The following is a 24,568-nucleotide window of genomic DNA, read 5'->3' on the forward strand; positions in this document are numbered from 1 at the left end:
TTGGAAGAATCGTCCGACAGAGATGAGGGGCGGCGGTGGGGGCGGGGGCGGGTGCGGGCTAGGTAGCGGTTGATCGGTAAGTCTTGAAGCTGGCTTACACCCCAAAGAAGATAGTTTTGTATCTCAGAGATACGCCCAGAATGCTGGACAGGGGATCCATAATTGGAAACATGTTTTGGGGGGGCAAATGTGATTTGTTGTCGATTTTTGATGGAAACTTGTGTCACTTTTAGTACCATTCCCTCTCTCTCCCTCTCTCCCTCCCCCACATACCCTCTCTCCCTCTCCATCCCCTACATACCCTCTCCTTAATCCTCTCTTTTCTCCTTGATTACCATACGACTCCGTTAATATATGTTTTTCGCTCCTTGGCGGATCTTAAAAATAGAATTCAGTGACTCCCCCCAGCCCCCAAGCCCCATCCCTCTGCCACCCTATGGCGATGTCAACCGAAAATCAGTTAAATACACCGATTCGCTGTCTCATCGTCGGATCAACGACCAGAAAGACAGACAGAGAGAGAGAGGGAGGGAGAGAGGTAGAGAGGTAGAGAGGTAGAGACTTGTATATATTTGTACCTGTACTTTTCTGTCTGTCCGTCTATGGCAGGGAGGGGCATCAGGGGAGGGGTATTTGTGGCGCATGGAACAGAAACAACGAGAAGGAGAACCGAACCGAACCTCAACCTCAAAGACAACTTTCAGGTGAAGCAACAACAACAACAACAACGTTTTCGTCGCGCAAAAGCCACCAAAAAAAAAACGAGGAAAAAAAAAATATTTAAATATTTTAAGAGCGATGACCCAGAAGCAGACAACAACAATCTCAAACACCTTCCACACACACAAAAAAAAAACAGAAAAAAAACAAAAAAAAAAAACGAGCAACGAAATAAAATTGAAAATGAAGAAAAAAAAAGAGTTTAATTTGTGAGAAGAAAAAAAAAAAGAAGCCCCGATAAGAATCTGTTAGGGTGAGGGGGGAAAGGGGGAGGCAGGAGAAGCCAGCCAGATAAGGCCCAACCGATAGATAAAAGATCCCCAAATGTTGAGGAACAAATTGAGGCCTTTCTTGAGCCCCAAAAACCCATGAACTTTCCTTAGAATCAACGTGGCAGATTTCATTCCTCCCCCCCCCCAATTTGCCCACTCAAAAGGGACACCTTTCCTGCCCCAAAAGAAAAACCGGCAATGTTTTACAATTGATGGCGGAAGCATTTTCCGATTCCTTGGAAAAGCGATAAAGCGGCAGAATGTTGCAATTTGTTTTTTTGGCCGGCAGGCAGCAGGCATCAGGCAGTAGTGCCATCTGCAGCCGCACATACATCATGCCACGGCTGAGCGCGGCAAGATCATTACGAGGCAGAGAAGATGCTGCCTGGCAACTACTTTGCACTTTGCCAGATACTTAACTCGCAGCTATTTACAAGTCATGCTTGCTGCGAATTCGCTTGAGTGTGCCCTGCCCTGCCCGCCTGCCTGCCTGCCTGCCCCAGGAGTGGCAGTGGCATCATCCTGATGATGTGGTGGGGTATTCTGCTGATGATACAGATGAAATCTGTGCATCTTGCACCTATTTATATTCGCATTTATAAATAAAATGCGATGCGAACGAGTTGTTGCCGTTGTAATAAATATTCCTGCACGCAGACGTTGCTGCCACAAACAGTGGCCAGAGGAGGCACTGCAATGGGTATGGGTAGAGGTAGAGGTATTGGTGTAGGTTTGGGGGCATATATATATATTTATATTTAGCCAATTTTCAACGCTTGTTGACAAAACTGTCAACAAAATGCAATGCAAAGCGTAATAAAATTGTACAAGATGTTCGTTTCGGCTTCTGATCGGAGGAGGGGTGCATCCCAAAGATAGATAGATACACTCACTCTCTCTGTCTCTGTCTCTTTCCCTCGCTAGACAAAGTTGCGGCAGAGTAAAGTGACAGAGAAGCGAAGCGAACAATTGTCACATTACGTATACGCCACGGCGGCAACGGGGCGGGCAACGGGGGGGGCAACATATGTTCGATGAGATGTTTAGCAAAGCGAAACAAAACGAAAACGAAGTGCAACGAAAACGTTCTAATGAAATGTCATCGAAAACATGCAGTTTGTAGTTTTCCTTCAAGGGAGAGGGCTAGGAGGGGGGGATTTGATGGCAAGGCCACCCCCCTTTGGAGGGTCCCAATAACCAGGCAGGCAGAGATTTTTACACATTTTTTTTTTGGTGCGGGGAAGAAAACTTTCCATCCAGAAATCTCTCATCCATCAACAGCGAATATGATCTTGGGGCATATAGAATGCTGGCCTCTCATCGGCCATAATCGATCACCTGATCACAGACACCCCCTGCCCCCTGCCCCTTGCCACCCCCCTCCCCCACACACTTAACCCAATTTGTGGCCCCGAAAACCGAGAAAGATCTCGCGCCACAGATACTATAAACAATTATTTATTATTCAATGCTCCACCTCACCCTCCCTCCCGCTCTCCACCCCTCTCGTGGCAACCACTTGACACATTAGACACCGCAATGATGATGATCAGTCACCTTGGGTGTATACCCTGTACTCTATACATCCCCCTCGCCACCCCCCACCATCCACCATCGACTGATCCGCACACGAGGCGCTGAGACTTGTGTTCGAACCACAAAAAAAAAAAGTTGAGCTAATAAATTTTCGTGTTGCTCTTTTGCTTTTGGCCATAAATAAAATCTACAAATATTTGAATGAGCGCCAAGAGAGGGGTAACAGAACGGTGGGGCGGTGGGGGAGGGGGGGGAGGGGGGGGGGGGCGTGGGGTTCGTTCGGGTACGAGCTCATAAATCTGTAAATAAATTAAATAAATTCTTGAGCGAAAAAAAATATCAAAACGTATCAATAAAAAAAAAGCTCAACAAAATGGGATTTGGGGGAAAACGAAGTGTGGAGTACCCTAGAAGATCGATGGAGACTGTGGGAGGGCTTCGATGTTAGAGAACTGGAGGCTGGAATATCTTTTGGGGAATAAATCATATTTCCTATAGAGACTAAGGCTTTAGCTAATGAATGATATTTCCAACGTTTAATGGGGGCTTTCTTTACAGAAAAAACAAAGTCTTTCTTGGGCAGCTGTGGGTTATAGGCATTCGATTTCGATGATATATCGTGGGTTCCACAACAGTCTTTATACGATATATGCTAGGGGCTCTAAGGGCCCATAGATATACCCAGAATCAAGCGAAGAAAACTGTCTAAAGCCCTCGAAAGGGTATCAAAAGCAACCCCAAAAAAATTTACATAAAATCTGCAGAGCTGTTGACGCTGGCAGAGCGTCTTAGGCAGCGACGCCGACTGAGGCGTTGGCGTTGGCGTCGCTAATTTGGCGTGTTAATTGCAAGCGACGAGCCGAGGCCGATCCCCGATGGATGCCCCGAAAAAAGCCGAAGCAGAGCCCGAAGCGTGGCGATCTCTTTGCTCCCCAAACCCCCCACCCCCATCGCTTAGTGGGGGTCCCCATAAATTTCATGTGTTTTGTGGCAGAACGAAACGTTTAAGCCGCCAAAATGACAAACAACGAATTAACAAATTAATAAATAATTTCGTATCTCTTTTGTTGTTGTTGTTGTTGTTAAATGGTTGGGGCGTTTGCCGCCGTTTCAGATACCGTATCTTTGTATCTATGTATCTACGAAATATACGAAACTAATGTGGCGCATAAATTTTCGGCACTTGCCACAGAGAGTGGCACGCCCCCAGCACAGCAGCCAGACATCAGCGGGAGCCCACCTTTTTTTTTTCTCTGTTTTTTTTTGCATGCTGCTGCATATTAATTCGAGTGTTCGAAGGCGTTTTTTAATTGCTGCCGCTGCCGGCGTTGCAGGTGGAGGCGGTGGCGGCGGTGCCGGTGGAGGCGTGTCCAAACAATGATCTCCGACAAGTTGTTGACAGAGCTGCTGGTGCCCCCTGGTATCTCTGCCACATCAAATCGATTTGCGGCAGGCACTTAACGTGCAGAAGAAGCCATCGAAGAAGCCATGGCGGGAGCTCCACAGGTGGCGGGGGGATCGTCACAGGTTCTTCCCTCACTCCCTGCCAGGCTGGGAAAAGGATTCTGCTGGGACCCCCTGGGGCTATGATCCTTTGAAACCCCTTTTTGAATGCTTTTTTTCCTTGTTTTTTTTTGCTTAAATAGTTTATAATTTCATCAAACAAAACACACCCACACACACGTGCACAAAAATAGAACACATAAAAAAGCGTACGCTGCCATTTGGCATTCGGCATTTGGCAAATAGTTTATGTTTTCCATATTTGCATTGTTTTTCCGATGGAAAAAAGTGCAGAGTGGAGTCGAGTGCATGAAATGCTATAAATACAATATATGTACATATATTTTTATAAATCCATGTAGATATCGTGCCGGGGCATATGTACATGCGGGTGTTGCATGCAACACTTAAGCAGTGGCCAAAAATGTAGTTCATTGAATGTTTTCAACTTGATTTTTATTCGGTGGCCGCTTTAATGATTTATACTCAAAACAGCACACAAAAAAAAAATCCCCCCACAATCTACACATGTGTATATATCTGGTGTACCCTGTAATTGTGGGGAGGAGAGGATTGTATCTGAGATAAGGAGAACAAGAGATTTAGGACACCTTTCAGCCTCGTTTTCTATATATTTGTGGGGAAATATTGCCATAAAATCCAAAAAATATTAATAAAAAATAAAGAAATTAATAACAGATATCAAAAATAAGATCTCCAAGTAGAATGGAGCGTTTTCGAACCCAAAAAGTGTATAGTAGATTCTTGAATCTGTTGCCTTACCTCCCTTTAACATTTTCGTGGAGATATATGTTTTCCTCTGATGATAATATCGATCTATGGATACAATTCTCCTGTCTCATGATGCTCCACTATATTATCCATGTTTAAAACCAAGAATTAATGCCCTAGCAGGCCAAGAGAAAGAAGACTCAAAAGGGGAGATCCTTCCTACAAGATCCCTCTGGAAATATTTGATTAATTTTTTGTAAATTTTGTAAATAATATACCCTATACCCTTGCCATTTATGCAATACTAATTCCATACATGTATCACCTTTGATCAATTGTTTTTCCCCTTAAATGTAAAACAGAAAACTAAAATAAATTTTAAATAAATAATATAAATAAAATAATTATAAATTATAAATAAAATACAAAAATAAAAAATAAAAAAAATAAAAAATTAAATTAAATAATTACAAATTAGAAATAAATAAATAAATTTAAAAAAATTAAAATAAATAAGTAAAATAATTATAAATAAAAAAATTCAAATTAAATTTATAAATATAAATAAAAAAGTGTACATACTATGTATGTATGTTTAAGGCCTAAAGCATCAGAGACCCTTTATAAAGATAGCTTTTTGAACAGTTGGAAAATAGCATTCAATTAATAAAATAAATAAATAAAAAAAATTAATTAATTAAAAATTTATAAATTATAAATAAAATAAATAAATGAAATAAATAAAATAAATTACAAACTTAAAAATTATAAATAAATTAAACAATTAAAAATACAAAAGAAATATCTATGTTTGAGGCTTAAAGCATCGTAATCCCTTTATAAAGAGTGCTTATCGAACAGTTGGAAAATAGCATTCAATAAATAACATAAATAAAAATAAATAAATAAAATAAATTAAAAATTTAAAAATTATAAATAAAATAAAATAAGTTAAATAAATAAATAAAATAAATTTAAAAAAAAGAGTATTTGATTTGATTGATTGTGATTTTTGAACAGTTGGAAAATAGCATTCAATAAATAAAATAAAAATAAATAAATTGAATACAAAAATAAATTAAAAATGTATAAATTCTAAATAAAATAAATAAGTTTAAAAAATAAAATAAATTACAAATTTATAAATTTTAAATAAATTAAAACATTAAAAACACCAAAAAATATCTATGTTTGAGGCTTAAATCTCTTTATGAAGAGTGCTTTTGGAACAGTTGGCTTTCCTAATGCAATTAGCATTCAATAAATGCGATTATAGGATACCTCTATGGTCGTAATACCGTCCAGGGCATTCCTATATTGTGCACACATATAGGATGGTCATTCAATTGCCGCAAAGATACGGATATAACGACCGATGTACAATATATTGATTGCAAACACACACACACACACACACGGACGAGTACTTGACTAAATGTATATACTATTTATACGATATATATATGTATATAGGATGTACATGTGTGTGTGTGTGCACTCTTGTATCGGGCGCACATTTTGCGGCTAATAATAACTTTAAAAACGAACTATTTTGTTGCCTTTAGAGATTGTTTTGTGGTTTTTGTTGCTGCCTGCCGCCGCTACTGCCTGCCAGTGTTGCTGCTGCTGTTTTTGTTGTTGTTTGCTTCTGTGGCTTTTAATATGATTATTGCATTTGCATTTGCATTTGTTGTAGCCCATGGTTTATTGTTTTTGCTGCTGCTGCCGGTGTGCTGCTCTCGGCTCTCGGCTCTCGATTCTCGGTTCTCTGTTGTCTGATATTTTTATTGAAAATTAGTGAACAACGTCGGGCGAAAATCAGTTTTTGCATTAAATTCCCATCATATGTATGTACCTATGTATACTCGTATGTATATGCCACAGCAATGTCTATATGGTATATGCATGAACACATTTCAAATATTCATATTTTCCCCTTTGGATTTTTGAGCTTTGATTGTTTTCTGGCAAATATTGAAGGCAATTGAAAAAGTTTGAATAGAAAGCAGAGCCGAATATTCTTTTGGGGGCAGGCATGAGGTGTGCAGATCAACAGGGGAGGGGCAAGGGGGGGAAACATTTTTGGGTTTTGCAGAATATGCAGCTATTGAATGGAATCTGGAATCAACTGTGTCTATCGATCTTTAAATTAATCGAATTAGGCATTTATCGATCATTTATTGACTGAAAATCGACGCTTGGGCTCATCGATTCGCTTCGAAAAATTATAGAAAAAACAATCAATGGAAAATATCAAGGTAGAGGCCCACAAAAGTAGGGTTTTATTGTTCTGTGGATTTATCTATTGAAGAAACAATCAATTGCTTGACAGCTTATCGTTATCGGTCGAAGAATGATTCCGTAGAGTTATCGATAAATGAAAATATGGGAAAATCTATCGATCTAGTCTCTGAATCAAGTTTTTGTTGGTTTTTTGCAATGGAAATGCACTTTCCCATTTCCCCATTTCTCTATTTCGCTCTCATTGCCCCAACCCTCCATCGTTTTCTCATATTCATTTCAATATTAATTGAACGTTTTCTTGCCGAAAATTCAAAAGCGTCAACGGACCAACGAAGCAGTGCCCACCCACCACCCACCACCCACCGCCCACCACTCACTGCCGCCCCTTAGACACCCCCTGTAATCATTCAAACGCACCCCCTCGCACCCCCCCGTCCCGCCTTCATCGCTTTGGCGCGTCGCGACCAAATAAATTTGCGACTCAATTGCTGGTGTGTGTTGCATGTGGCAGTGTCTGCCCCAACCATCATCATCAGCGGCGGCAGCATGTGGGCCGTGGCTGCCTTCATTTTATGTGCATTTAATTTACATGCAACCTCCGCTCTCGGGCCGCGGCCACCCGCTGCCCCATGCCACACGCTTGGCCGTACTCGTATGTGTATATTTTTCTTAAAAATAAGTTTTTAATTGCAATCCGTCGACCAAAAGCAGCCGCAGATTATTCGCCAAATAATTTGGCTAGCATTCGGCAGAAGGAAGAGACAGAGAGAGGAGAGACTGAAAGAGAGAGGGAGAGGGAGAGAAAGGGATGCATGCCTCTCCTTCTCATTCACCAATTCTCTCTAGGTTTCTCTCTCTCTCTTTCTCTCGCGCCAAATAAATTATTGAAATGAGGAGAAGGAAAAGCGTTGGGAATAGAATGCACAGATTGTGGCACAAATAACGGGGGGGAATGTGGCAAGTATCTGTATCTGTTTATTTGCTCAAAAGATAGAGATACAACCAGCGAGCGAGGGATGTCTTTTTTTTGCGATTTTCAATTAAGCCAGAAATCCAAGAAAAGGTGGAGGCATAGTGCTGCTGGTGTGACATATGCCCCACAAATATGCCACATGCCACATGCCACATGGCAGCCGCCAATGCACTTTATTGAAATTTATTAATAGCCCGCAAAAGTCCTCCACCCACACGCCACCACGTCGTGCGGCGAAGGGGAATCCCCGCCCGACGATAACTGGATGAGAAGATTCGCTGCCCGAAGATGCCACTGCCCTCCACAGAGCAGAAACGTAGAGAAGTGTAGACATAATTTACAATTATTTCAAGGACACTTTACATAAGAAAACAAGTTTCCCGCGGACCCACAGATTCGCTTCGAACTAGAGATGGCAGATTCCTTCCAAAAGAACTATTTATGAGAGGGATATACAGAGGTACAGGGGTACAGGGGTACAAGGGTGTATGTTTTATGTATAGGAATAAGCATCAATATAGGTACGATTCATTCACTGATCGAGAATAGGTTTAAAGAGAACCCAAGCCCGACGATCATCGGCCGAGCGAGCCCTCCATCTCCTGTAGCATCTATCGGAAACGACCGATGAGCACTGCTGTATGTACGGGTGCTTAAATCTTTCATTCAACACTCTCGTCTCTCCTCTCGTTAGACTCATCTCTAGCTCGGCCCTCCGCCTCTTACTGATCCTCTTTTTGATCCGTTCCGCTCCGCTCCGTAATGCTCTGTTCTGCTCTGCTCCTCTCGTTTTTTGTGGTCTGTGCAATGCGTAAATGAGTTAAAGGTATGAATGTCAGACCAATCTCGATCTCAATCCTACGATACTCGTATGGGCACGAGCAGCAGTTGCTGGTGTCTATCTCTGCCTCTCCTCTGTGTGCATTAAGTGAAAAATTGCAATTTTAACGCCCGCGTTAATTTACAGACAGTTGCGGTCGCGGCCCTCCCCTTTAACCGGCAGTTCTACGGATCCCATCCCCAGTCCCAGCCCCAGTCATCATTCTTACCGCCTTCTGTCCTCCTGGATGGATGGCTCTAGTCGTAGTCGAGTCGAGTGGAGTGGAAGTGGAAGTGGAAGTGGAGGTTGCATGTGGAACGTGTTGTGTTGTCGGTTGGTGCCCAGACACTGCCTGAAGTTGCTGCTGACCGTCCTGAAGGTAAACCAGTGCAATGTCATTGTTGTTGTTGTTCTGTTCGTCGTTCTGTCTGTCTGTCTGTCTGTCTGTTGCCGTCGGTTGTTTCTTGGGTGCGTTGTCATTGCCAAGGTTCCTGCCTCCCGACTCCATCTCTGGCGCTCGTTCTATCGCATAGCATTCCATCTTTTGCACATAATTTGTAAATATTGCCCCATGCATACACAAAACGAACCAAAGGAGCCTTCGTGTGGCGATTTATGACTCGAAATTGATCACGATGATCCCTCTCCTTTTTGTTTGGCCAAAGAGAAGCCCTAGCGCTTTCGCCTTGTCCTCTTCGACCCGTATTGAATTCCAATGTCAAATCCCATGTCAACGCCAAAGATAATGATGATGATGATCGTCGTGATGATGATGATCGTGTGATATTGTTTATGATGAAGGGTGTTGTCAATATCTGTTTCGCCTGTCCTGTTTGTCTTTCTCGACTCTCTGCAGGTGGAACCAAGGATCAGCGAAGGGTCGTCGTGTGAGCTCTCCCACCAGTTCTTTTCGTTTCATTAGGAGATTATTTTTTGTTTTTGGAATTTCTAGCGATCTTTGTCTAGTGATCTCTGTGGGGGAAGATCTAGTGGGGATATCTACGATCTGGCATTAGAGGGCGGTAAAGAAGGAGTGAAGGAGGTTGCTTAAGGCTTTGTCAGAGCCTAGCTCTCATTTAGAGTCCTTTCCCGAAGAGATCTCCAAGGTTCTCCAAGGTAGATCTAGTAGGGATCCTACGATCTGGCATTACAGGGCGTACAGTAGTGAAGGAGTGAAAGAGGAATGCTTAAGGAATGCTTTGTCGTACTTATAGAGCGGCTGGATTGATCAGAAAGAGCCTAGCTTTCTTTTAGAGTCCTCTCCCGAAGAGAACTCCAAGATTCTCCCTTGGCAAAGATTTCCCCTCATCTTTGGCTGATCTTAAATGGATCCTACATCATTTTCACCTACTAAACAATGATCCGACTCCAGTGTGGGGTAATCGTTCATCCAATTTGTTGGGTTATGATCACATTTAACAGGTCATAAGCGAACTCTCAAGAGTTTATATACCCTATAGTATCCCCCCCCGCCCCGCCAATCGAAAGGTGGGGGTCTATAAAACTATATGACAGGCAATTTAGAGCCCCACCAGCACCTCTCACCCTCTCCCATAAATCTCGCCCCCCCCCCCCCTTGCTTTTGGCTTCGACTTCCCCCTTGTTTCGACTCCGATTACCCTCTGGTTAAATGACAATTTGCGGTCGCTTGGGCAATTAAATGTTTATGTTACTTTTCACACATTTTGATTTTGATTTCGATTCGAGTTGGGAATCGGTATCATATGATGGGGCTATATAAAGATACAACCGTTATGCGGGAGACACAGAAATGTTTTGTGATTTACTGGCCATCGATCGAACAGGAAAAAGCAAAGAAGGAGATTATCAAAAGACGGCACAAAGTCAGTCCTGGCAGAAGAACGTAAATTAAAGAGTGAGAGATGCCAAAGACAAAAGATATTGTACATACATAAAAAAAGATACATATGTGCATATGTGCTTAATAAATAAATGCAGGCAAATTATTTGATATGTTCGAGGTCCAGGAGGAGCAGCGAACCAGCGAGGAAAACCAGAAAGAGAAGATACAGAGGACTCCATCCGGGGGGAGCAGAGAGTGGCCCCGCCATTGGAGGGGGGGTTGCATCGAAGTCTGGCTCCAGAGCCGTCCGTTTTGGAGGCTAATTTAAGCGAGGACAACACCTCAACTCATATTTAAAGCCAGCTAAATCACAGCGTATAAATCGGTATATAATCGTGTGTGTCTCTCTCTGTGTGTGTGTGTGTGCGTGTGTGTGTGTGTGTGTGTGTGCTTATGTGGAAGCCAGCCCCCGAGTATCCAAGTCACCCAATGCGTCGCCGTCGCCGTCGTCGTCGTCGTCTGTTGTCTGCTGCTTGGTTTTGTCTTTGTGTCTGGCCCGCAAAAACAGCAACGAAACAAAAAAAAAAAGGCAAATGAGAGCGGTTTGGGGGGGGTGTGAGAGTCGACCAGGGAGTACCCTAGAAACCAGAGAACTCGAGAAGACAACAAAAAGACGATCAAATGGGGTTTTCAACAGAAGAAGTTTGCCATAACCAAGCGGCTCTGAATTGCAGAGCATTTAAGGGGTTTTTGTTTTTATTTTCTAGAACCCAGACAAACCTTTTGGACCAGCGAATGTACCCCTTTTTTGGCTGTTAAAAAGTATGAAAAAATTAAACACAAAAGTAAACCAAAAGCAACAACAAAAAATACAATAAAATTATAAGAAAAAAAGAAGAAAAAAAAAACACGGACAGCCGCCACACAGCAAAATCGATGCAGCCGGCTGCTAACTAACAGAAAACAACAACAACAAAAAACCCATGAAAAAAAAGAGTGAATAAAAATAAAATAAAGAGGAATAAAAAATACAAAAAAACAGAGGAAAACGAAACCGAAACGCAGCAAACGTCTCGCGACGACGACGACGACGACGAAAGAGCAGCCAAAAGGTGAGGAGGGTGAGCGGTAGGGGGGAGGGGCGAAGGTGAGGGAGAGCCAAAGGGCCACAGAAATTAAGAAACCAACAAATTCATCCAGAAAAGTAGTCAATAAAGTGTCGACAATGCCCACAACAACCATACAAAAAAACAAAGAAGGAACCACCACGAGGGCTAACGAAGACCGAGATACCCTGTAGGAGGAGGCTCTAAGGGGGGGGGGGGGGCTGGCAGAGACTATAGAAAGACAGTGTTTGTTCCTGGGAGAACCCCTCTGTGGCCCCTGCTCTGCCAACACCTGCCCCAAATCGATATAGCCTCTTCCTTCCAGGGTACTGGAAAGACAACAACAACGAAAACCGTCAAAAAGCAGCAGGCAAGCCACGCCATGAACCACAGCAGGGCACACAACAGGGGCAGCACTGCAAGGGGCTGGAGGAGGGGCTGGGGGAGTTAGTGCTGGTCAGTTGAGGGGCGGAGGAGGGAAGACAGAGGCCAAGCCACACAAACACAGGCACACACATGGATAGAGGGAGGGAGGGAGAGAGGGAGAGACTAAGACTGCGCTGCCAGCGGCGACTGCAGCCACGACTGCGGACTGCGGACTGCAACAGCGACTGCGAAGAGGATGGAAGAGGCAGTGGCAGAGCCAGAAAGAAGACGAAAATCAATTGAGCGATCAAGTGTCTTGAGGCGAAACAGAAGGTGGAATAAATAAAACAATAACGATGATAATGAAGTTAAAGTGAATTTTTGATGAATACACCGAGGCCGACGACGACGACGACGCCGAGGCGTGGCCAAAGAAAGAGACGATACAAGACGAAAAGAAGGACAAAGCAGAGGCCGCAACAAGAGGCAAGGAAAGACAAGGAAAGCAAAGTCCAGAACTTGTTGAAGTACTCCGGATGTCCGGCAGAAAGAAATGAACTTTGAATTGAAGACAAAGACCAAGACAAAGACCACGAGAAGTCGCTAAACGGAGTACTCTCTATGGAGTTTAAGACCCCAACCGAACACTAAGTCTATCCACCCATAGATCAACAAATTGGCCCTCTTCCCAGGGGCCAAACTTTGCCAAATCCCAGAGCAAATAGAAGTATAATCCCGCCAACCAACGCGAAAGGGGTTTTCTCCAGAGTTTCACCTGAAGGAAGATGGTGTAATATGAGAAGGAAGGTCGCCGGAATACGGCGGAGAAGAGGGACCGAAGAGACGAAGTTCTCGTTTGGCGCGAGGTCACAAGGTTTTCCTTCCAAAAACAAGTGCAAAAACTAATGGCATGATAAATATATATAGAATATACTTTCGAAGAAAGATCTGGTGAGAGGGGAAGGGGGGGGGGGGGGGGAGGGGAGGGGTTGGGGCATATGTGGTGTGTGTGTGCTTGCCTTTGGGAAGTTTTGATATTTCCTTTTATTGAAAATGCACTTTGGTGCCATGTAAACTTTGCAATCAAAAGGAAAATCAAAAGGGGAGCAAGCGGAGACGGCATGGGGCATGTGGCATGCGGCATGAGGCATGCGGCAGTGTGGGGTTCGGGTGACTGCCATGTCTAACGATATAATGGCAATGACGATGGGTTCCAGACATTAGAGAGCGGACGAGGCGGAGGAGAGGACTCACCTTGGAGCCACAGCTCCTGCCTCCTGCACACACACACACACACACACACACACACACAGCCACAGAGGAGAGGCATAAATAGAGCCTCTTGCCTCCGCGCATTGGCTTCCTATTTTTAGTTTTGCATTCCGCAAACGTTGCTTCAACCATTCGCTGGCTTCTGCCACTGCCACTGCCTCTGCCACTGCCCCTGCCTCTTTCCACCTTGCCACCTGTGTATCCCACTATGTGGCTGTCGCCTGGCTGTTCTCCGGTCGATTCTCTGGCGGAATTTCCAGCAGTTTTGTAACTCGTTTTTCGTTTTATGATTTCCCCCCCCTCCCCCCACTCCTTTGCCATCCTCTCTGATGTCTCTCGATGGCTACTCTGATGTAAACTGTACTCTGCGACTGGGATCTCGGGATGGGGGTGGGTGTGGGGGCTGCCCCACCTGACCAGGCCGAAAAATGCATTCCCTTTGGGCTCTCTTTTCCTTTCTTTCCTTTCCTCTTTGCTCCTTCTCTGCCACATGCAGATTTTCTCCAGGAGGGGGTGGGGGCTGCCCCAATCTCTGGTTACTGTGGATCTGTTGTTGGAATGAAATTCTTTGTTGTTTTTGAGAAATCTACGATTCAAAGGACACGCCCTGTCGCCTCATAGCTGCCTTCAATCACCTCCGATCAATGATTTCTGAATCCTCCTGTGGGGCCGGGGGGCTCAGGGGAAAGTCAAAACTCAATGAGCTGCCATTTTGCCTGTTCTCCCAGCGCGGGGGGTGGGGGGGGGGGGAGGGGGATCCCCAGCCCTAGTCCCCGATGGGTGAGAAAATTTTGTTGTGGCCGTTTTGGTTGCGAAGGTCCTTGCCCGTGCCACCCCCCTCCCCCTCTCGATGGCTGGCACATGCAATGATTGCAAACAAAAGGGGGGCTGTACATGTGGAGGAGGAAGTGCATACACAGCCCCCCCACAGACAGGGAGGCACCCACTCCGTGTGGATAGTCCTGGCAGATTGCTATTGTTGTTGCCTGCATTTGCACCTGCAACCGTGGCGTCACATGGAATGCAATGAACTCTCTCGAGCGCCCCCGCTGCTCTTTGGTCCTCAAGGGGGGGGGGGTGTGTGAGTACAGTGAGAGCTCTGTTTGAAGGACAACAGACGTCTAGAGGGTTTGCGACTCGATGCGGAGAGGCATTGACCCCGAATCTGGGCCCAGAATCTGCCAGAAACAATGTACATATCTTCAATAGGGATCTGTAGCTGTATCTATGCCTCAGACGTTGTGCATTCGAAAGTTTCTGCCCCTGCTCCCCCCCACCCCTTTCTCACACTCTCTTTCTCTCTCTCTCTGTGGCGGTTGCGCGGGCGGCTTTGGGCTTTTGGCGGCGGTCTGCTCTTTGAGTGATGCTTCGGTTTCATAACTAACTGTTTTTTCTGCCGCCGCCGCTACTCATTTCCCATTCCGCGTCTGCCCTCTCCGGAGTGCCTCCTCTTCATTCCGTAAGTGTAGGTAATGTTTTTTTTTTGTTGTTTTTTACCATTTCCGCTTGTCGCTTCGTGGCGTGGCGTGGGTACAATGAAATTTTGTTCGTTTTATGAACCAAAAAGCAAACGTGAACGCGACTCGACGCGACGCGACGCTCTTCTCGGGATGATGTGGCATGAAGAGGGGGCCACGCTGTAAGTATGAGATGCATGACAACGAAAGACCACAAAATGCGTGCCCAGGGAAATAGAAAGTAAAGCGAGACCCCCAAGAAAGGGGTAATCCCCCTCCCAACCCGAAACACTGGCCTGCCCGATAGATGATGAAATATCAAAATGCAACACTGTTGCTTATTTATCGATTCGGATTATCCGCCCATAAATAGGGCCCTCTGGCCAGCTTTTGTTTCAGTTGAATGCATTTTTGGGGGGTGTAAATGCTCTGCTGCTAATTATTTGCAAATTTTTCATTTTCATTTCGGATTCGAGAGACTCGAGAGCGGTGTTCGGACAATGCCCGTGGCAACATCCAACAGTGGCAACAGCAACCTGATTTCATTGCATGGCAGGGGCAACAACAACAGCAACAAGAGCAAGAGGCAGCCTCACAGTTGGCCTCATTATGCTTCAAAAACATATTTCATATTCCAACAAACAACAGAAACAACAGGAAGGAGATGGCCAGCCGCAGTTAGAGTCGAAGATGGAAATACTCTAGGCAGGAGGCTACAAGAGCAAAGATCTCTGAGATAGAGCTATTGAGATATTAGTAAACATCTCTGAGCTAGAGCTATCGATAGGATTTCTGCGTACTTCGAACACTTAAACGCTGCAGTGTTGAACAATGCAACACCTGCCAAATGATGGTCTTTCTTGAGCGATAGATGGGAGAACAAGGCCAGGGAAACAGAGATGTACCGTCATCCAGCAGCGCCCCTCGGTTGGGTGGTCTCTGTTTATGTTTGGAATATAATTGCATTACCCTATCAAAAGTGTATTTTCAACGAAAAACAATATCAAAACTTTGCTACGCTTTATTTTGTTTTGTTTTTGGGTTGTTTCTTGTCATGGTTATTGTTGTTCCTGTTGTTGTTGCCGCTGCCATAACTGTGTTTTGTTGTACGCGGCGGTGTCTTGCTGTCCGGTGAAAGTAATCATCAACAACAGCAGCCAGCAGCCAACAATCCACGGAAGCAGCAGCAGCAGAGGCAGCAGAATGTAGCCTACACTCGCCAAAAAGATTGAGTCGCAATTAGAAAGAGAGAGAGAGAGAGAGAGGGTGAGAGGGAGAGAGAACCAACAGACAGATACACAGATACAAACACACTAAACAAGATACGATTATGAAGATTTCTAATTGAAATCCAAGAGAAAATGGAAGACAATGGGCGAGCGACTGTGAGACTGTGAGACTGTGGGACACGGGGGCGAAATGAAATGAAATTTCATTAAAAACGTTTGCACAAATAAAATAAATGCTACAAAGAGCAGCAAAAAAAAAGAGAGTACACGGGAAGAGGGAGGGGCGGCAGGGGCAGTGGCAGTGGCTGAGGAAGAGGCGGAGAAGCCGAGGTAGAGGCAAAAAAGAAACTGAAACGAGGTCAAGCGAGGTCAACTCATTTCATGTGCCGCCCGAACCCCGAACTACTTCATACTCTACTAAATATTTGTATGACGACGGAGACGACTGTGACGACGACGACGGAGACGATGGAGGGACAGAAGGGAAGGGAAGGGAATCATCGCATCGCATCGACTCAGAGCCAGAGATTCATTTGTGGATGAGTGAGTGTACGAGTGGAGTATGAGTGTTGGTGAATGGGCATTGGAACTGCAGTCCGGAGTTAGCTTTTGGAACGCCAATGGTTTGCCATGCATGCCACCAGACCGAAGGGGGGGTGGGGGGGCGAAAAGAGGGCGCAATGCTGCGGAAAAGGGTGTGGAGGGAGGGGGAGGGGGGGGGGCTGTGGCCCAGGCATAAACTAAATCAAACAAAAGGCAACAAAAAAAAAACCAGAGCAAAAATGTGGAGCGACAACGATGGCAGGGAGCCACCTTCAATTGAGTTTTACATAGATTTTAGTTGCTAGTTTTTGTTGGTGTAGCTATTGGTGTTGTTGTTGTACATTTTTACTTATGTGGTAGTATAGTTTTTGGTGTAACCAATAGATAGAAGATTGTGCTGTTGTTGGTGTGGCTATTTTACATATTGGTGTAACTTAGGTGTTTGTTGGTGTACATTTTATAGCTTTTGGTGTACCTATTGGTGTTGCCAGTGCACCACTTTTAGGTTTTTCTTCTTCTTGATCAACTTTTGTAGTTGTTGGTGTAACTTTTCTTGTTGTTGGGCTACCTTTTGGTATTGTGGGGTTGCTTTAGGGTTTGATGCTGCTCCCAAAGATATTGGTCTGCCTGTTGTTGTAACTTTTTGTGCAGCTATTTTTATGTGCCTGTTGTTGTAACTTTTGTGACTATTATACTTGTTTGGCATTACTGCCCTGTGCTTATGTTGATTTGATTTCAAACTATTTCTCTTTTTTGAGGGCACAGCGCGATGGCGACAAACTGGACAACAACAAAAGCAACAAAAACAACTGAAACTCGTTCGTTGTGGCTGATGTTGGATGTTGCTACGGTGTCAGGGCAGAGCAATACCAGCACCAGCACCAGCACCAGCATCGCAGTCGTCGTCATGACTTGGCAAATGCGCTCGCCAACATTATCGTCTTGACCATCTCGTGAACTTCATTTGCAAGCGTTGAGGTGGAATACTGGATGAGTGGATGGAGCAGGAGGTGGGGCTGGTGCTGGGGCTGGCTCTGGCTCTGGCTCTGAGGCAAGCAAACATATTTCATTTGTTGGTGTAGCTTTTGTTGTTGTTGGCACAGCAAGTGTTGCCAACTTTATGGCATTTACAAACACAATTACATTAGCTTCTCTTTTGCGGGCTTCTCTTTTTGTTTTTTTTTGTAAGATGTTGCTCTGACTCCCTGCCTCCTCTTCTTCTGCATGGCTTTGGCTTTGCCGTTAGCTTATTTTTTTTTTTTTGCAATTGCCGGACGAGCGAGAGAGCTCCTCTGTCGATGTGGTATGACGACGGTGAGGTTTGGGGTTTGGCGATGGCAATGGCGATGGGGCGATGGGGCGATGATGAGTTAACTGTTGACCAAGTGCGCAACTGATTTGCATTCGTTTGAGGCAGTTTCTGCGGCTGCAGATCTTGCCAAATGCTGTGTGTGATCTCACTCGAAGTAACTGTGATCTCAAGTGTGCAATTAGATGATGGCTTTGGGCGGGTTAAAGAGATATCAATTGATGGGAGACGGCAGAGGGGCTGATGTGTGGAGGAAGCCCGTAATGGTAGCTGGTAGCATAAAGGAAGTTTATAGAACGGGTTTCCTCTTGAAATTCCTAATTTTCTGTGGCTTAAGAGATTAGTAAAGGATGGAATTTGCGCGTATTTTATGTACTGGAAAAGTGTTTGATAGTCTCAGAAGATGGGAGTTCTTTGTGGAGTAATCGTTTTGACTTCCATTTCCCACAATATCAAACAGAATGGTGTTTACCGAAGATTTCCACAACTAAGATAGTTACAAGAGCTACGCCAACAAGCAAAAAACGTTACACCAACGACACCAGCACTAATAAAAGTATACAAACATATAGAGGAGCTACAAGAGTCACACCAAGTTCACCAAAAGTCACACCAACAACAAAAAAACGTTATACCAACGACACCAACACTAATAAAAGTACACAAACATATAGAGGAGCTACTAAAGTTACATCAACACTAATGAAAGTACGCAAACATATAAATGAGCTACAAAAGGTACACCAATTTCACCAACAGTCACACAAACAACCGAAAAACGTCACACCAATGACACCAACACTAATAAAAGTATGCAAACATATAAAAGAGCTACAAAAATTACACCAACACTTATAAAAGTACGCAAAAATATAAAGGAGCTACAAAATGTACACCAACTCCACCAAAAGTCACACCAACAACCAAAAAACTTTACACCAACGACACCAATACTAAATAAAGTACGCAAACATATAAATGAGCTACAAAAGTTACACCAATTTCACCAACAGTCACACAAACAACCGAAAAACCTCACACCAATGACACCAACACTAATAAAAGTATGCAAACATATAAATGAGCTGCAAAAGTTACACCAATTTCACCAACAGTTACACTAAGACTGAAAAAAGTACACCAACAACTAAAACTGCTACACCAATAAGAAGAAAGTATTAGTTTTAAAGATATCCAGTAAAATTGTCTTAACCTTCGTGCAGAAAGGACCACGGATTAAGTTAGAGCCCAACAGATGGACGGTTAAGTAATACAAAAGTCCCCTAAACGGCTTATGAATATAGAAACGATTATGGGTTACATAAAACTACGACAAATACTGAACCAATAAATGGAAGATTGTTTAACAAATGGTGGAATAAATTTGTTTACTCGAAAGAACAATAAAGTCCTTTCACAGAACAAAGAATTTTCGTATAGAACTGTCCACTGTGCAGTGCACACCTTCCCTTCAGTCCACCCTTGAGGGTTGCTCTTCGCCTTTCCCCCCCCACACACACACACACGGCAGCTGAAACCACAAAAGGAGCTCTGGGGCTCCTCCGTTTGGCATCTCTGGAACAATTATTGACACGTGCTCCACGGAGAAAATGTCAAGGGAAGAGCGTAGGACAGAGGAGTGGGGAGTGGGGTCACAGATGCATTTCCGGGGACTTCAGCTGTTGATTCGGGGGCCTCCTGTGTCTGCCTTCTGTTTTTGTTTCTTCTGTCGATATTATCTGCAATTAAATACTCAATGCACAATGCAGCACAGAGAGCCACAGAGCCACGGAGGCAGAGAGCTAAAGCCAAAGAACAGGACAAAACAAGTAAAAATTTCAATAACTAAAAACGCACATGTCCTGAAAGGACGACGAGGACGAGAACGACGACGATGATGATGATGATGATGATGAGGCAAGCAGGCAGATGTTGCAGCGGCAGACAACAGAAAACAGCAAAGGGAATGAGCGGCGTTGTAGAGCGGCGGCGACTCCTGCTGCGTCTCCTGCCTACACACCACTCCATGCCACACTCGACTCGACTCGGATCGGATCGGATGGGATCCTGCAATATGCCCCGAAATTATCCCCTAAATGCCGCCTGTCAATCGATTTGAAGGAGCAGAGAGGAGCTTCCTGCATCGTTTGCGGCTCATCAGCGTCAACAGGGGCAGCAGCAGCAGCGGCGGCAACAGCAGATCGTAGATACAACCCCTGAGATACACGACACAAAAGGTTGCGCCTGCGCAGAGTGCCCTTTCTCGCTCCCACTCGCTCCTGCTAATTGGTTGTTGCCCCTGACACGCGTTCCCTGCTACACGAAAAGGTGGGTTCTGCCTCTCTTTTGTGTCCTCTCCCTCTCTCTCTCTCTCTCATTCGCTGCGTAGGTAGCACGTGAAAACCTACACAATTCAAAGGCAGAGTGAGTCCCATTTTCTATTCCATTTTATGCCTCTTAACACATTTTCCCATTCTTCGTTTGTTGATTCTCCTAAGCGAGGCCCAAAGAAAGGTTCCACAGCGGAGTGGAGAGAACCAGAGGGTGCCACAGAGAGCCCCCTAACATAGAAGGTGCCACAATAGAGAGCCAGAAGAAAGCATTCAAATGGCATTTCTTTTATGAATGGGATCGCATTTTCTTGTCTTGTCTTGTCTTGTCTCTTCTTTTCTTTTCTTTCCTTTCTCTGCTTCCCTATCGTTCTGGTTCTGGTTCTGTGTTCTTGGGAAAATGTTGGAAAAATCTTTGGTCTCTCTGCTTCGATTCGTTGATTGTTGTCGTGTGTAAACAGCGTGCAAAGCGGTCATAAAAATGTGCCCATCGGCACTCGAGGTCACATGATTAGTGTCACATTAGGACGGTGGAAAGGGGGGGGGGGCCGCACGTCGGCTTTATATCAAAAGACGCGAGAGGTACAGGCCTTAAGGTTGATTGAGAGAGAGACGGAGAGAGATGTGAAAGAGGGTTTTGCATGCTTAAATAATGAAATAAATACCACTCGAAATTTGGCTAAAAATCTGCCATGAGGTGGTGGTAGGAAGGGGTTTAAGGGGCACAAACGGGTCGACAAAGGGCTACCCTGTGGCAAGAATTTGCTGAGGAGTTTATGAATGAATAGGGAGAATATTACCTTCAAATAAATGGTGGTGTTTCTTTCGATTTTTCTTTCTAAGGAAATTCCTTGTTTTGTTTATTTTTTTTGTTACCTTTTCCATGACCTCCAACCGCATATACCCTCCTTTTACCTTCTTTTCAGAGAGTATGGTCGATCGTCATAAATTTATGTCAATTATAGTTTAATGCCTCATAAAAGCTGCTCAATATTGTGTCCCTAAGCCCTTGGGATGTGGTTTCTGGTCTCAGTCCCATTCCCAGTCCCAGGAAGCAGCCGCGTGACAGATGTTAAACCGCATCCAGGAACCAGGAACAAGGAACAAGGAACGAACAGCCAGAAACAGGACTGCCACTCATTTGGCAGCTTGTCGAGTGTCCCTTGAGTGAACCCCTCTCGCAGGACTCGCCTTAATGGGGTGGAAATATATATACGATGTGTGCACGACCTCAATTGGATAATCATTCATCCAAACGACGATGATCGGCAGACGATTCTTTCGGAGAGCTTTCCCAAAGAGCCGGGCTAATCAATCGAATGTCGAATGAGAACAAACGGTGAGAAGAAGCTGGAGAAAGGCCACCAAAAACAAGTTAGAAATCTGTTCTGTTGTTTTCCCATTTATTTGGGTACGGTTTTGGTCTTTTCTTTTTGTACTCTTTGGCAAGAGGAGTATTTCGATGGCCACAAGAAGCAGTAAGGAGAAGCACACGAAAGACGGAAGCTCTAAGGCCGTAGGGGATTCTAATTCTAATTCTACAACCAATAAATATCATAAGGAAGACCTTGGGTTCCCTCCATCATAACTTTGCTGTTTCAAAAGGTAAGCCAATGAATCTTTAGATATGGCTAGATATTATGGTTCTGCCTCTAACCCACAAAACTCTTAGATTTCTTAGAGTATCTGTGGCTTCGATCTGCCCAGAGAGGCGTCTCGTTTCTTGCTCGGTTTGGTTTTTCAGTTGCATTTTGATGGCGACGACGACGACGACGACGACGACGACGACGACGACGACGCATCATTAAAATATTTTCCACTCTTCCCATCGTTGTGTTGTGTTTTGTTGTGTTTTTGGTGTTAAATCAAAAACCACTTGAACGAAATAAAATCTTTCTCACAGTCGGTCGTCGCCGTCGCGGTCTTCGGGGTTCTTCGAAAAGGGGCAGGGGCCACACAGAGGGGCAGGGGTCTGGACAGAGAGGGGCACAAACAAATTATGAGAACGTTCGAGATCAAGAATGTTATCTTTTGTTGTTTTTGTTGTTGTTGTTGTTGTTGAAACGTTTGTCGTCGTCGATTCAGAAATGTTGAAGCGTGCGCTTCAAAATGTATCTGCCGCTTGAGAACCAAACCTCGAGATACATTTTGTGGATCGTTTTGCGTATCCGTGACGATTTCTTTCGCCTACCTGTGCGCGACACACAGAACAGACGATGCCCCCACCAGACGATAAATCAATAATCAAAGAGTGAGAGAGAAAAGAATATACTGACCGCCGTCGAATGGATGGATGGATGGATGGATGGATTGCTAGATGGATCTCTCGCGGGGTCTTATCATCATTATTCAAAGCGCGCCGTCGTCTCGTCCCATGGAAATGGAACTGGGAATAGACCAAAAAAAGAAAAGAAATAAAAACAAAATAATAATAATAATAACGAGAACAATAAACAGCATTGCGGGGGAAAACAAGAACAAGTTCTTCTCTCTTTTTTTTTGATTTTTTTGGGGATTTCTAAAGGCCATAAAAAGAGACCACAGCGACAGTCGACGACGACGACGAGTTTTGATTTCATTTCGAGAGAGATCCAATCGACCGGAGCGCCCATAGAACATAGAACACATGTAAAAATACACATTTCAATTCACACTCCCCCCCTGCCTCCCCCCGGGAAGCCCAGCCCATTAAAAAAACCTCCAGACGAGGCATCAGAAATATGCGTTGGATGCTGGAGAGCCACAGAGCCGCAGAGCCGCAGAGAGACAGCCACAGAGGAGGAGGTATCTCTCGGACAGAGGCAACAACTCGTCATCGTTAATATCAGGTTCGTTCGGGGTAACCGGAGAGATGGAGAGGGGGCTAAGGGGGGCAAAAGGGTAGGCGGAAGAGGCAGAGAGAAAGAGAGAGAGTCGCAGTGGCAGCAGCCCACGCCCGCGTTATGATTTTGTGGCCATTTTATAACTAACAACATTCCAGAGGCGCCGCCGACAACAGAGATACCCATGTGCCCATATACCCATTCCCCCCGGAGCCAGCCCAGAGCCCCAGTCGCCCAGTCGCCCAGACCCTGTCCAGAGGGCCACACACATCGATTGGTGGATGATGACCGTTCTTTGTGGGCCCCAGAGGTGGGGGTAAAGTGCATTTGAAAGCGCTGTCTGGTGACAGAAGCAGCAGCAACGGGCAGGGGTGCAGGAGGAGGAGCAGGAGAAGAGAGAGAGAGACAGGGAGAATTTGCAGAGATAAGAGAAGCCTGAGAGACATGGGATCATCAGAGAGAGGTGGAGAGACATAAAAGGGGATCCTGGGAGACCCAGAGGCACGTATGGAAACCCCTTTTGGATACCCTTTCATAAGGTATAAGACCATTTCTTTAAGGAGCAGGCGATTCAGCGAAGAAAGGGAGAAGTTTCAGCGATAAGAGAGGCCGGAGAGACATGGGATCATCAGAGAGATGTGGAGAGACCCAGAGACACGTATGGATACCCCTTTTGGATACCCTTTCATAAGGTATAAGACCTTTTCTTTAAGGAGCAGGCGATTCAGCGAAGAGAGGCAGAAGTTGCAGAGATAAGAGAGGCCTGAGAGACATGGGATCATCAGAGAGAGGTGGAGAGACCCAGAGACACGTATGGATACCCCTTTTGGATACCCTTTCATAAGGTATAAGACCTTTTCTTTAAGGAGCAGGCGATTCAGCGAAGAGAGGCAGAAGTTGCAGAGATAAGAGAGGCCTGAGAGACATGGGATCATCAGAGAGAGGTGGAGAGACCCAGAGACACGTATGGATACCCCTTTTGGATACCCTTTCATAAGGTATAAGACCTTTTCTTTAAGGAGCAGGCGATTCAGCGAAGAGAGGCAGAAGTTGCAGAGATAAGAGAGGCCTGAGAGACATGGGATCATCAGAGAGAGGTGGAGAGACCCAGAGACACGTATGGATACCCCTTTTGGATACCCTTTCATAAGGAATAAGACCTTTTCTTGGCAGTGAAGATAAGGCCTTTCGAAGGTGCACTTGTCTTTCCAGCAAAGAATCATCTTTCTATCTTCCCTTAGAAAGAGTATCTAAATCCTCGTTTCCCTGCGTTCTTTTTTATATCTGCCATAAAATGTTGAATAAATATTTCAAAAAACCATAAAACGCATTATAATTAGGCAAATTATTGCCCACAAATGTATTTATATTTCGATGGTGAAGTTGAGAAGTTGAAGAGCACCAGCAGCGAGCCACCGAGCCACCGAGCCACAAGATAAACCCTCGTTGGGGGATCGTTTGCCAAATAAAACGAACAAAATTTAAAAGCTTATCAGAATTGGATTTTTATCGCTGTCAGAGCGAAAGAGA

The 24,568-nt window shown here is 44.8% G+C and overlaps 1 long non-coding RNA gene across 4 annotated transcripts; it reads left to right on the top strand.

Moving 5' to 3' along the window:
• Positions 1 to 9,065: 9,065 nt before the first annotated feature.
• LOC108153703 lies at positions 9,066 to 24,348 on the top strand. Of its 4 annotated transcripts, none has more exons than XR_004471665.1 (3): positions 9,066 to 9,179; positions 23,197 to 23,696; positions 23,752 to 24,348. It is a non-coding gene; the product is annotated as an uncharacterized LOC108153703 (long non-coding RNA). The 4 variants fall into 4 exon arrangements; XR_004471667.1 differs by having other exon boundaries at positions 9,071 to 9,179; positions 23,197 to 24,036; positions 24,190 to 24,348; XR_004471666.1 differs by having other exon boundaries at positions 9,071 to 9,179; positions 23,197 to 24,002; positions 24,058 to 24,348.
• The last annotated feature ends 220 nt before the right edge of the window (positions 24,349 to 24,568 follow it).

This window comes from Drosophila miranda, chromosome XR (genome assembly GCF_003369915.1).
Source record: "Drosophila miranda strain MSH22 chromosome XR, D.miranda_PacBio2.1, whole genome shotgun sequence".
In the NCBI taxonomy this organism is placed as follows: domain Eukaryota; kingdom Metazoa; phylum Arthropoda; class Insecta; order Diptera; family Drosophilidae; genus Drosophila; species Drosophila miranda.